The sequence below is a fragment of the Sebastes fasciatus genome, chromosome 10 (genome assembly GCF_043250625.1).
Source record: "Sebastes fasciatus isolate fSebFas1 chromosome 10, fSebFas1.pri, whole genome shotgun sequence".
NCBI lineage: Eukaryota > Metazoa > Chordata > Actinopteri > Perciformes > Sebastidae > Sebastes > Sebastes fasciatus.
The window spans coordinates 1,882,554-1,897,482 of NC_133804.1; the positions used below are offsets into that span (position 1 = coordinate 1,882,554).

General features: G+C 42.0%; 1 long non-coding RNA gene across 1 annotated transcript in view; it reads right to left on the minus strand.

The window, feature by feature from the left end:
* The window catches only part of LOC141774905 (uncharacterized), a 137,603-nt gene extending 128,453 nt beyond the window's left edge, over window positions 1-9,150 (minus strand). The window contains exon 1 of the long non-coding RNA XR_012595507.1: window positions 9,081-9,150. This is a non-coding gene — a long non-coding RNA (uncharacterized LOC141774905). The remainder of the gene's footprint in view (window positions 1-9,080) is intronic.
* Window positions 9,151-14,929: the final 5,779 nt, after the last annotated feature.

A 14,929-nucleotide genomic window follows, 5' to 3' on the forward strand; every position in this document is an offset into this window, starting at 1 on the left:
AACTTGTAAGGATCATGCATTTGTGGGATGAGTAGCACAGCTGATTATGTGGGTAACACCCAAGAAAAATTTGCCAAAAATGCTCTGCCAATGGTAAACAGTGTATTCTCATAAGGCTACCAGGAAGCCTGCAATGACTGCCCTTCACCGTCAGGTCCGTTTGCCCTGGTGTCGACAACACAGACAATGGAACCGGAACATGTGGGGGAATGTCATGTTCAGTGATGAGTCCAGGTTCTGTCTGCCAAAGTTGGACGGCAGGGTCAAAGTATGGAGACGACACGGAGAACGCTATGGTGATTGTTGCACCGATGGAGTAACAGCTTTTGGTGGGGGCAGTGTCATGGTGTGGGGGGGCGGCATCTCCCTCACTGGCAAAACAAGGCTTGTCATCATTGAAGGCCATCTCAATGCAGTGAGATATCGGGATGATATTCTTCAGCCAGTGGCGATCCCATATCTCCACAATCTGGCACCTAACTTCATCCTCCAAGATGACAACGCTCGCTCCCACAGAGCCAGGGTTATCACAGACTACCTCCACAATGTGGGAGTAGAGAGAATGGAACGGCCTGCCAAGAGTCCACACCTCAACCCAACTGAACACTTGTGGGATCAGCTTGGGCGTGCTGTACGTGTTAGAGTGACCAACACAACCACGCTGGCTGACCTGCAACGAACCCTGGTTGAGGAATGGAACGCCATCCCACAGCAACGTGTGACCAGGTTGGTGACCAGCATGAGGAGGAAGTGTCAGGCTGTTGTGGCTGCGTATGGATCTTCCACCGCTACTGAGACTCCTGACAGTGTATTAAATGAATAAAGTGTAAAATAGACAATATGTCTTGTTTGTTCCTTGTTACTGATAGAGAGTTCAATCATCCAATCCACCAAACAACTCAAAACAAGAGTCAATACCAACAGGAGAATACACTGTTTACCATTGACGGAGCATTTTGGCAAATTTTTCTTGGGCGCTACCCACATAATCAGCTGTGCTGCTCATCCCACAAATGCATGATCCTTACAAGTTGGACATCATTGCGAAAGTAAATAAACAGGCTTTCCAACGATGTAAAATACAATGACCATCAGCATTGTAACAATAGAGAAATAATCCACCAAACACAAGTTTCTGAACTTTTTTTCCCCAGTTTAGTTATTCAAATCCATGTTGATTTTATTTATTTTTTAATAGGCCTTATTTTTTCCATTTTGTTTCCATTTTGCTGTAATGGCCGACCTCGGCTGTAATACAAAGCAGACATGCGTCGGTTCTCAGAAGAAAGCCTAGCTGTTAACCCAGACAAACATCATTATCTAAAGCAGCTGGTTCACACTCCATTATTTTCATGTTTATAAATGCAGAAAATGATAGTAATGTAGATCCCTTTCCTTCTATCCATTTGTTATGTATACACATGACATTTTGGAGTATTAACTTCTCATTTCAAGGCATGAACCAGAAAAATGTCAACATACTTGACATCAAAATCGACGCCGTGTGAAGTGAATAGCTAGAGGCTGAGAAAAGCTCAGCTTTGATCGACACAAGTGTCTTAGTGTTGCTTGTGACCACACTGATTTGATAGAAACCTCAGTCTTTGAGGAGTGTAACAGCGACTAGAAGCAGATTAGATTACCAGTTCATTCTGGACTGCAGGCCCTGGGCTAGCTGTGGGAAATCATTGCAGTAAATTAAGTGTGCAGCAGAAAGTGCCTCCAACGGATTAGATGTTTGGGTTCCTCAGAAGATTGTTAGCAACTAATAATGTCCTCTCCAATTTATATTGGATATTGAATAACTGCTGATCTCTGAGGTTGGTGTTCTTACTACTTTTCTGAGTGATTTCTTCTCTCCACACTTTATCTATTTCCATCTTCCTGTCCTCCTCTCTCGCTCCAATGTCTCCCTCTATCCTAGACTCCCTCCATGGTACTAAAAATCAAGGAGAGACTCAAGACCAATGATAGCCCGGAAACACCAGGAACGTCAGGAGCGCATGGCGGCTGCATTACCTGTTATTTTTTATTTTGGCGTCCGTGTTAACAGGTTAGAGCAGCCATACTGCCCGCGTGAGATGCGTCACACGGGCGTCTCAGCTGCGTCTCTTCTAGAGAATAGAGGTCTCGCCTATTTTTGACGCGTGCCGCACGGTTCACAGCAGCAACAGACAGTGAAGGTGAACTATTGACTGTATATTAACATCATACCAGCAACATTACGAAAGTTCAGTGTCTATCTGTAGAATATGTTCTGGAGATGAAAGAAAGTAAAGACTTATTTTTCAATCAACACTTCCTGCTTTCATTTCAAAATAAAAGCCCTCAAGCATTTTTTCTGTGGACAGAATTCCTTCATTTGTTAACTTGAGGCTTTTATTCTGAAATATGAGGAGTCAGTGCTGTGGAACATGCAGTGACTAAGAAAGCTCCATGATTTGATAAAGTATGGGGTTTAAATCAACACTTCCTGCTTTCATTTAAAAATAAAAGCCCTCAAGTGTTTTTTTCTGTAAACAGAATTCCTTCATTTGTTAACACAAGGCTTGTGTTCTAGAACATGCAGTGACTTGGAAAGTTCCATGAATGAATATAGTACGGAGTTTCAATTGTGGATTATTTTATTATTATTATTATATAAAAAATACCACACGTTTCTTAACCTTTCTCGGTCTAAAATAAATATAAATGATATTTATAATGAAATTAATTGGCCATTAAAAGGCAAACTTTATGTAGAAAGAAAGGGCTGACAGCAGCAGCTGCAGCAGCAGACACGCAGCAGACACGCAGCTGAAATGCAGCTTGTGAACGCCCGACGCGTGAATCATGCAATCATGTGAAAACACACTGTGAAAGGGTTAAAGTTGTAAGACTAAGACACAGACATCCCCTGCTTTGTGGTCTATTTGACTCTAAATGGGACCATAATTTACTAAATGAACATCATGCTGTTTTGAAGAAGACTTGAAACTAGTGATTGAGACCATAAACTCATGTTAACAATGTTTACTGAGGTAATAAATCAAGAGAGAAGTAGGCTCATTTTCTCAGAGACATTTATACAACCAGAGGAGTCGCCCCCTGCTGGCTGGTAGACAGGATGCAGGTTTAAGGCTCATCAGCATTGGCTTCACATCTCTGAACTTCAGGTTGCCATCTGGTTTTCCCTCTGACCACACCTAGCATCACATATGTGCCGTGCTTTGAGCTAAATGCTAATGTCTCCATGCTAATCTGATCACAAGGATAGTGGTGACCTGCTGGATTTTAGCAAATATAATATTTACCGTGTGCATCTTGGTGTAGCATGTTAGCATTCAACCATTTGCTAATTAGCAAATGTAATATCTCTCTCTCTCTCTCTCTCTCTCTCTCTCTCTCTATATATATATATATGTATATATATATATATATATATATATATATATGTACATATATATAATATCTGACAAATTATAGAAACATTATTATTCAAGAAAATAATTGGCATATTGATTAATAATGAAAATAATCAGAAGTTATAGTAGGTGTTGAGATCTTTCGCTGATAGCTGAGAACTCTGTCCAGCTGATATTTCAGAGTAGACCAAAGTGTTGGACTGACAGACTGTCTGTATGTGCTTCACAGTATGACTTCATATGCATCATTGACATCTCACCCAGTCCGTCCACATCAATAAGCACCAGCCTTAAGTCACACCAATGCACACACACATAATGCTGTCATTACAGAACCATGACAGTTCAATTCACAGGCTTCACTACAGTCTGGAATGGGCCGATGCAATCACAGCTACAGTTTGGCATATAAAGAAATCCTTTACTCAATCTCCAGTTTGTGGGAGGCAACATTTAAATCTTCTTTTGTCAGGATGTTTTCACACGTCAGCTGGATCACATGTGCTTTGTGTTCATGAAGCGTGCTGCGTTTCCAGTCAGCAGAACGTTCTTTAGTGTTGAGAATGGGGTATTTCTCTCATCACTCCAGTCAGGGTTTCATTTGGACAAAGACATGTGGTACTGCCAGGCTCCGCTGCTCTTGTTCCTGCTCTACCTTTATAGATTCCGTTTTTTACATCTATCTCAGCATTTGCTGCTTTGTATGTGCATTAGCCGCCAGCTACATGATGTGTGCAATAAGCCTGCGTGCAGATGATACAGGCTGCTTATGGTGGAGGGAATCTGTAATACGGTACCACTTTCTTAAACAATGTAAATGGTGAACAAACACTACTGAAGTTGGCACTTATAATACCAACTACATATCCCAGTATGCATTGTTGATAGGGGGGGGGGGGCGACTTGTCTTTATTTCTGCAGCCAGCTGTGGCAGACCAGTTTAAACTATAATGACAGACACTGCAAGCATTGCACTGGCAAGTATTATAAAATATCCCTGCAGGGGTTTTAGCAGTATCAGACTATTTAGAGAGATGAGACGGGCAAAAAGACAGAAGAAAACGTAGGACTCAGTGTTGTTAGACACGTTATACATTTAGTAAACTGTGGGAGAGCTGAGGATAAGCTGAATATTTGTGATTGTGTGCTCTCTCCTTTAAAACTAGACATGGCAGCAGATGAGGGTGCATGTGAGTCAAGCCTTGTGTCCTATCAGCCACATGCTAAACAAACTAAGACATGTCCTTCCTTTAGAGACAGACTTCCACCATGCTGACAACATCTGTCTCCTCGCTGACTTTAGCTCAGGACTAATGAGCAGACGATACCTTTAAAATGAGTACACATGAAAAACAACGACTTCATGAGTCCACTTAAGGTCCTTTTCCAGTCCTTCGCTCGTTCCCAAGTGTTGATTTATTGCAAATTCCAAAAGGAGCTCATAGCTAGACCTTCTCTGTGGCTACGATTTACTTCCAACTCAGCACTAGGAGAGATCAGGCATATTCAGGGGTTTCCAATACAATCTCTATCTTTAACATTTGTATCACTATGGAGGAAAATAGAGCAGTCTGAGAAACACAGAGCACTATTCACATACAGTAGAGGCACTAACTCCATCAGTCGGTCCTGGTGACTGATCAGTGTGTTGATATTTATTCATATCATGTCATAACGGCTACGACAAGGTTTCATCATCCAAAACCCAGTTACACTGTTCCAGTCCACTTCTCCATGACGTGGGAGTATTATTGTGTAACGAGCTGATTATTCCAAATGACTTTATCAGAACATATAGATTATATATTTCATAATCACAATATTTCACAGTTTTAATTAATGTTTAATTTCTTTCAGTTTCCAGACATATATAGCAAAAAGCAGCTGGTTTAGTGATGAAGATGCACTAATAACCTGCATCATGAGGTATGATAGGTTAACATCAGAGGTCAGATCTCTGCCTTTTTGCCAATGGTCAATTACGTTGTTTTGGGATTCTTTGTAAGACAAGCTACTCTGTTTAGGTATGTGGATGTGTTGGTGGTTTGTCAGGTCATATGACCTCCTTAAAATGGGAATGTGTGTTCACAGTACACTCTAAGAAAAAGATCCGTAGAAAAACAGATAATGTCCTGGCAGAAAATGACCAGGACATTTAATGTTAAGTTTACGGACATTTTCATCAACCCTAAAATGTAAATTTATGTTGATTTACAGGATGTCCTCTCTACAATTCACGGACACTTCTGTTAATCATAAAACGGAAAATTCTGTAAATTTACATTAAATCCTCCGTATCTACCAAATAGCAGTCTATCAACCGTACATTTTGGAGGGAAAACAGACGCTAACGCTAGCATTTGTACGTTACCTATCGATCTTTGTGGACCGCCTGAGGCTTAAACTGGGGTTAACTCTATGTGACGTCCACTGAAGTCTAAAATATAAGCATTGTTTAAACGTAAATTACAATATCAAACTTGTGTTAGTCTCAAAACGAGATATTGATATAAATATTCCTGCGTATCTAGTAACATTAACGGTCGACAACAGCTGAACTAAACAACAAAACAGCTTTCCAACTAAAACGAAACTGAGCTAACGTTAAGTCCTGAACATAAATCACTCTGGTTAGACATTAATTGTTGATTGTTTTACAACAGAAGTGTGAGAAAGGTTTCTCCAAATCTACACTTTGCCGTGTGTGATGGTTCTTGTTCCCACAATGCAATGCTCATTTAAAAATAAGAGAAAAACTCCTTCATATTAACGCGGTACTTTAGCCCGTATTTTTACGGACTTTTCTTAGAATGTAATCTCTGTGAATCAATCAGGACCAATACTTTGGACTTGTATTTATGAATATTTAGCTGGGTTCATTTGAACTGCTCCTTTGTGAGATGAAGTGTTATTAATACTCCTGGAGCTGTCTCAGCTGTCTCACCACTGTCAGTGTCTACAGTTTATTTTCCATCAGCTCTGCTTCCACTCCTCGTACACAGCGAGGCTGAAGACATCATGAATTGACTTCGGTATTGAACTGAGGTACAAACTTGAAATTAATATTGACCCTTTCCAACTTTTGCTAAGGCATGAAATGAACACATTTTCCAAAATGTTGGAGTATTCCTGTAAAAAGACAGAGTAGACGACGGGGAGGAGAGGTGACAGAATGAGAGAGGGAGAGAAAAATAAAAACTAGAGAGGCAGAGATGGTTTAGAGAGAGAAGAGGAGAGAAAGAGGATTGTCAGTAATGGAAGAGGGTGATACCAGCAGAGAAGGTGTCTGTGTTCTCTGCCTGAGAGAGTAATCGATTTCAGGCTCCCGGGCTCTTTTGTTGCCCCTCAGACTGGATGACTGGCACTGAAATAACTCCATAGTGCTGAGAGGAACAGATAAGACAGGGAGAGAAAGAGAGAGGAGCTAAGATATTGTATATAAATACAAGAAAGAAAAAAACATAGACACAGTAATGGAGAGATTTGTTGCAGGGACACGTCTTATTTATGAAGTTAAGGTGCAAGAGAGAGAGAAAGAGTGCTAGAGCAAAAATCTGCTTCAATATGAGAGATAGAAAAAGTGAGTTGCCTCGTATAACATTTCCAAATCAATTAATCAGCACTCTCATTAGCACTGAGACATATTTACTCAGAACTAATGTCTGCCAACAAGTACAAGCATTTGGCAGCAATTCTTCCCTTCTTTATGATACATAACCAGATTGTTTCATAGACAGCAGTGATCAGAAGGCTTCCTTCTTAGCACATGATTTAAACCTTGTTCCTCAGCATGACGCTGGTTTCAAGGACAGTTCTTGGCTCTTGGGGGGATGCCAAGGAAAGGGAGGGAGGGAGGACATCAAGAAGGACCTTCTCTCTGTTTCTAGGAAACAATGGGCTTCATGGGAAATGTGGTCCATCCATTTGTTTCCCACACCTGCAGCGGAAAGTGTAACCCAGCTCCCATCAGGTGAGAGGCTTAAGGCTGAAACATGCTCCTCTGGGCTGAACTTGGGCTTCGATACATAAAACTTGTATAACTGTTCATTTTTTCTTCCCTGTTTTTCGAACCTGCCTCCTAACAGAAGTTGGATCAAGCACTCAACCGGCTCGTTGGCTCCTTTGTGAGTCTCTGTGAGTTACCCATAACACCTCTCTCTGCGTAGGTTTGCAGAAACTCTTTGGTGTATCCTGGCAGAAGCATAGGCAGGCTTTCAGGCTGCAAACAGCCCTGCATTTAAATAAATACTTCGTGCATCAGGTACTGTTAAGACATGGCATATGATCAGGTCCAGTTTGAGTAACAGATCCATGAGCTTGAAGGCTTCTCAGACACCAAACCACTGCACCACTGAGACAGGACTCCACAACTCTGGACAGTTGTCGTGGCAGCAACTAGTTTATATGTCAAGAGGATCACAAGGTATAAATGTTAATGTTACAAAGTCATTTCAAAGGATTGTTCCTCTATATGGTTGTGATTGGTGATTGCCAGTTGACGTCCAGCTATAGTTGAGCCAGGTCCAACATTATTGCTGAAGCCCTCTGCATCCCCAAACTGGATGAAAGGCCTGTGTTTCTTCACACAGAACCCGTCTTTACACACGACACAAGGTCAGTATGCTCGAGGCAAACTAGTTGGCCGGGGGGGGGGGATGTCTGACCACATCAGGGCTGTGTTTATACCACTCGAAGGCCTCCTTCTGGCCATATCACACCGCCCCCTGCTCTCTCTCCGTCTCTCTGGTGTATCGACATAACGCACACACCTTTCCACAATCTCCTTGAAAGCATTCATGGTGTGGCACTCAGTCGTACACACGAACAGAATGAAAGAGAACTTTAGGGAGAAGTTCATACCCTGCCTAACTTCCTCATCTCTTAACCAACTGATGGTGTAGTAGAGCACGACTACGAGCTGAGACAATCATGTGACAAACACAATATGAAAGCAGCAGTCACTTAAAGGGACTGTTTGTAACTTCTTACACGTATAAATCATTGCTGGTCGGTGTCCCATGTGCGCTCCCGTGTGTCTACGCTGTTCAGACTCAGACTCCAACACAAACTACAGTGAAGCACCAAAACCTCTTGGTTGTATCTAGTGAAGGCCGTCTGTTAAACAGTGTTGGCCGCGGTCGGAGGACGCGGGGGAGACCGTAGCTTTGGTCTCCAGGACCGGAGTCTCTGCTGTACTCTGCTCCTCTCCCTGCCTTCACTCACACAACGCGCTCCTTCTCACTCGCTCAGCTCGCTCCACCTCTCACGTGTATGCACGCTCACTACACACTGCAGAAGAGTTAGTAACTCTGAGAATATCTAGTGAATGTACAGTGGACGTTTGTGCAGAAATAACTGCTGCAGCTCCTCCAGACCAACAGAGGTTTCCCGTGTCTTGTGAAGTGACGGGGCTCCGCAGAGAGAAACGTTATCGTCTCTGACCAAAACTCCGGTGTCTCCCCTGTTCCCTCCGGCCGCGGTCGGGAGGCTGAGGCAGGAAAAGCCAACACTAGGATCAGCATTGATTCATGGAGAGACCTTCGTCTGGTCAGCTAACATTACTGCCAAGCAGCTGAAATATAGAGTGATATTGTGCTTTTAGCTGACGTGTGTCTCCTCACTGTGTTGAGCGATGCTCATTCATGTCTATGTAGAGCGAGCACAAGCGCGAGCAACAGGACGCTGACTTTTATTGACTAAACGGCCACAGGTGTTGCTGTTAACAAGCATTTCTGATTCTTACAAAAAGTCCCTTTAAAGATCAGCCAGGTGAGTTGACCTCCATTACTGTACCTTGATCACAAGGTTCTAACTTTCTTATGTGGAAAAGCTGATTAAAATCCTTTTCGCTGTTTTCTAAGGAATTCCGAAGTGTAGTTATTTGTGCCAGGTTCAAAATGCCATCATGAGGTTTTATAACACAGCTTCTGAAGTTCTGATCAACTTCTTATCTACAATAGTTATCTAAAAAAAATTGTTGTTCAGTGTGTGTGTCTTTGATATTCTTTCTAAAGGACAATCACTGCCAAAAGAATAGGTTGCCACAGCTGATGATGCGGCCACATGACCAGCCTGACCTGTCTGCCGACACTGGAGCCCTGGACACTCATTTTTTTGAAAGGTTTTGGTTTAGACAGAGCACCTGAGGCCATGCTACTTTCAAATGATGCTAGTTTTCCAACATCGTCGACCCTATCTTTAAGCCTCAATAACAATAAACAGTGTGGGTCATCCACTAATCAGAAGGTCGGTGGTTCGATCCCCGGCTCCTCCAGTCCACATGTCCAAGTGTCCTTGATCAAGACACTGAACCCCAGACTGCTCCTGAAGGCTGAACCATCGGTGTGTGAATGAGTCTTTAGATCAGATCATGATGGGCAGGTTGGCTCCTTGCATGGCAGCTTCTGCCATCAGTCTATGGATGTGTATGTGTGAATGGGTAAATGCTGCCATCAGTGTGTGAATGGGTGAATGCTGCCATCAGTGTGTGAATGTGTGTGTGAATGGGTGAATGCTGACATCAGTGTGTGAATGAGTGAATGCTGACATCAGTGTGTGAATGGGTGAATGCTGCCATCAGTGTGTGAATGTGTGTGTGAATGGGTGAATGCTGCCATCAGTGTGTGAATGGGTGAAAGCTGCCATCAGTGTGTGAATGTGTGAATGCTGACATCAGTGTGTGAATGTGTGTGTGAATGGGTGAATGCTGCCATCAGTGTGTGAATGGGTGAATGTTGACATGTAGTCTAAAGAGCTTTGAGTGGTGGGAGGACTTTCTGGTCTCTGGGGCCACGTCTGTGGAGCCAGCTCTCAGGAACATTCAGGGCGTCAGACTTGCTGTTTTTAAATCTAATCTTAAAACTCACCTGTTCCTTTTAGCTTCCCTCTGGGGATTTATAATCACTATGACTTTATAGTACTTCCATTTGCTTTTAACTTATATCAGGAAATAAATTGTCTATAACTTTATTTGTCCTATTTGGATGCTTTTAATGGCATGTTTCTTGTGTAAATTGTCTTAACATTGTTACCTCCTTCAAGGAGGTTATGTTGTCACCAGCGTTGGTTTGTCTGGCTCTTTGTCTGTCTGTCCATCTGTCTGTCTGTTAGCAGGATTACTCCAAAAGTCTGCCATGGATTTGAATTAAAGTTTTTGGAGGGATGGGGTGTGGCACAATGGACAGTCCATTAGATCTTGGTGGCGATCCGGATCATGATCCGTATTCAGGAATTTATTTAAGAATTCTAATCAGCCTGATCATTAAGACCACAGGGTATAACACATTTGCTGCAATGCTACCCACTACTGCTTTAAAGGTCACATATTATACTCCATTTAAACTAGTTATTATAGGTCTCAGACACCTCCAAACCATGTCTCTGAAGTTTTTTTTTCAAAAAAACAATCAGATCATGCATTCCAGCATGTCTCTATAACCTCTGTTTCAGCCCATTTCCAAAAGTGCTGATTTCTGTGTCTGTAGCCTCTGTCTCCTCCCACTCTGCTCTGATTGGTCAGCGTTTTCTGTCAATCAAAGAGAGAGAGAGAGAGAGAGAGAGAGAGAGAGACGAGTGGAGAGATAGCAGCTAGAATAAAGTTTATAAACCACTTTAAAGTTTATAAACCAGAAACTTCACCCAGCGCACGTTACCGGAGGAATCTGATCAGAAATCGGCGACACATGATGAACATCTGCGGTCCAGATTCCAGGTTTTCCTGAAGGTTTCTCTCAGGTAAATAATGCTGTTTATATCTCTGTTAGTTAGCTCAGTGTTTACCTCATGCATCAACTCTGTAAACCGTAAACATACACTCTGTTTTACGTCTGTATTTACAGATCCATCTGTGAGAAATGACCGACAGAATCATCCCAGAGGAGAGCAGACAGCTGAGAGCAGACAGCTGAGAGCAGATGGCTCTGTTTACATGGAGATACAGAGCTAACCTGGTAGCATGTAGCTAACCCGTTAGCATGTAGCTACATGCTAACGGGTTAGCTACATGCTACCGCTATGACACGGTGTGTAAACACAGCGACCATCAGGGTGGAAAATAGAAGATGTGAAACAGTAGTCAGTTCATTATTTCTGCTAAAAGATAAATGTATGGAAGATCAGAGTAATGGTATATTATTTACAGTAGGAGCTGTCTCTGTGTTACCATGACTACAGACCACCGGAGCTTAGCTTACCATAGTTTACCAGAGCTGAAGACTTTCTCCTGTACCATGTTAACATAACTGCAGGTGAGATGATTACAAATGCTGTGAATAATTAATATTGTCATCTGTCTACTCAAATAAAGTTTGACTGTGAAACAGAAATGTGTTGTGTTGCTTACAAGTCACTATTTACTACCTGTACTCTGCTACATGCATGACATCAAATATATATAATATATAAATATCATCTGTTTAAACAGTGTAATTACATAAAGCCTTTGTGAAAGAACATGTTATATTTAGATGATGGGAGTACATAAAGCCTGTTCTGCTGGTTCTTGCAGACTAACTGTAGGAGCTACTTTGCTCAAGTTCGGTTGAGGAGGAGAGACAGTGACGCGCTGTGGGGCGGGGTCAGCTACTGAAGGTTCTCTCTGGTTCGACCAGGAAACCCTCACGTGGCTTGCATTCTCTAATGACGTCAGAATACAAGGAAAAAAGCGAATTTTTTTTCTGCACCCATTTCCGGACAAACGGAGGAGGAGAAAAAGAGAGAGGATGGTCTTTTATGATACTATGGTGGCCTGTAGACACACTGGGGACAGATATTGATGTTTAAAAGACATGGAAAAGTGCATTTTGCATAATAGGTGACCTTTAAGTTAATTTTGCCAGTGCAAATTGCTACTTTTACATCCAGTACATTTATGTATCCCTTAAATTAAAGTTGATACAAAACTTTAAAAAAGTGGTCTGTAATAATTTACACTGAAGACTGAAGATTCTACATTGACTGCAGACATGCCATTTACTTCCATTCCATGCTTGGAACACGACATACATTTTTAATATAGATTACTAACCATATCTGCTACAGTGACATATCATATATTGCTGGATTCAGCACAGCCATAAAATTCCAGCAAACCCTGATTGGTGTTTCTGGGACAATCCCAGCCAAAGCTACCTAAAAGTAAATGAATACATTCATCATAGACCATCAAATTTGATATTTCCGCTTATTGTACTTATGTGTTTGTAGTACTGTATTTCCTCAATGTATTAATATATTCACATTCGGTATTTTTAAACATGTAGAGGAACCCCCTGGCCATTATCACATCAAATTTGGGATCAGTCAGAGCTAGCATTATTAAATTAGATGAGTTTTGATATACCATCTCCCATTAGGCCTTGTTTCATTTTGCACTTTTTTTTATTCATGTAACAATATCTGTCAATTTAACCACTTTTGCAGTAAAATATTTGTATACAAGAATCCATTTCATATATGGGAGACCTAAGAGAATATGAAAATTATTGTTGAGCTTTATTTTATCTCAGGTAGGGGTATCTCAACATTTTGGGTGTCTTCCAATTAGCCTACATGTGCAGTGTGACTGATGACGCGTGACCCCGCCTCCTTCTTCTTCAGCAGAGAGATACGTGTGTGGATGTATGTGCGGGAGCTGCTGGCCCTCCGCGGTGAGAGAGAACAAAGCGGTAACTGACGGGATGAGAGACAACGAAGTGTAACGTTCTACAGATATAACAAGGCTGCTGAATGAGAGAGGCATCCGCCGATACGTTTCACGGAAACACATCGTGTTAATAAGAATCCAACCACCTCACGGTACCGCCAGCTGGGAGCTGGGATCTGTTTTTAAAGTCACGCACCTTGGAATGCACATTGATCACCTGAAAGCTGTGTCCTGCTGTAGTGTGGCTAACTCATGAAATACATGTTGATACAGCTCATACAACTTAAACATTGGAATCTGCTAACAGCACTGATGCCACCCTTGGTTTTATGGGGGTGACTGGGTGCAGGCAGGTTGGAGCGAAGGGACATTCTGGCTTAAACACCACATATAGTTTTTTTGTGCTGCTTTTGAGATTTGTGTTTCCTCTGATGATCATCTTTTTAATTTACTTTAACTTTACAAACTTCAACTTCAACTTTTTGTCATAAAGTCTGTGTTTAAAATTAATAAATCAATGGAGAAGATTTTCAAACAATGACCTCCACCACAGTGTGAGTGGGACCTGTGAGGCAGCTGGGGAAGCTTGAAGTGGGCCTCTGCACTGCAGACAGGGATGTGCTTATGATAGCTTTTTCACACCTCCACATGCTATCTCCTGTCTCATATCTCTTCCTGTGTCACCTGCCTTCCAAAGAAAAACCATCGCAGAATCCCCCAGCTTGAAGTCGAGGTTTAGTGCGGAGGGCAGGACCCTATGGAAATTCAAGATGCAGGCACACGGGAGGGAAACAGAGATTAATACTGCCTGGTCAAATGCCAGCTCAACAAGGCTGTCAGGGTGAAGAGCCAGTCTGCCAACAGTGACTCAGGCTCAGCGTGGATGGCTGGCAGCCAACACAATAACAGGCTTCCTAGAATACCCCTCCCTCCTCCAGACGGGTCAACAACCACAGAGTCCCTCCACCTCCACTGAGGACCGGGGACACTCCTTACTGTAAAGATGCTAAATGACACATTTAGCATTGATTATTATTGAACACTTCTTGAGATATTTATTAACTTTTGAGATGGTATAATTACTGCAAACAAATAAAAGACAACAGGAAGCAGAAACATTCAACTTCACATTGTGTCTCTGGTGCATTGTTTTACAGCAAAAAGGGAAGATGAGAGGAGGAGGTTTTCTTCTAGTTAATCAAACACTTTACACGGAGTGCGTATGTTGGAATATGTGAAAAAAACACAACAGACAACTGAGGACGGATTTTCCCAGCTCAAAAACCATGCTCGTTGCCTTTTAATTGACGCTTCTACGTGAAGTCAGGGTAGATGGATCTATGCTCACATGCACTAACATGCACTAAAAGCATAGAGAAGCTCTGATTACAACACACAGAGAGACAGATCAGCTTTTCTTTGATAAAAGTAGGGGGGGGGGGCTTCAAGGACAATAGGATGGAACCAGTGGTAAAGAGAAGCTTTAACATTGCTATTCAGTGTCTCAGCTGCTAGCATGGATGGATACTGTTAGTGGTTCAGAGGAGGAGGCATTAGAGCCTACGTTGTATTTGTATTTGTCTCTTTCCTCCTGATCTGACATGATCATGACCCAAGGTAAGACTGGTTAGCTTCTGCATCCTACAGGTGAAAAAGTGTCCTGGTATTCAAACTGAACTGACAACTGTTAATCAACAGCTTCAGAGCCTCTCAAACTGCCGAGCCCTGGAAAAGTTGATGTAGTCTGAGTCATTGAAAACCCTTCATGCATTGATTGGAAACAAAGTTATCAAACCCAGCTGGTTTGATAATAATTTTATTTATTTTTTTATAAAGAAACAGCGTTTGTATGACAGCATAATTAACTCATGAACTATATACA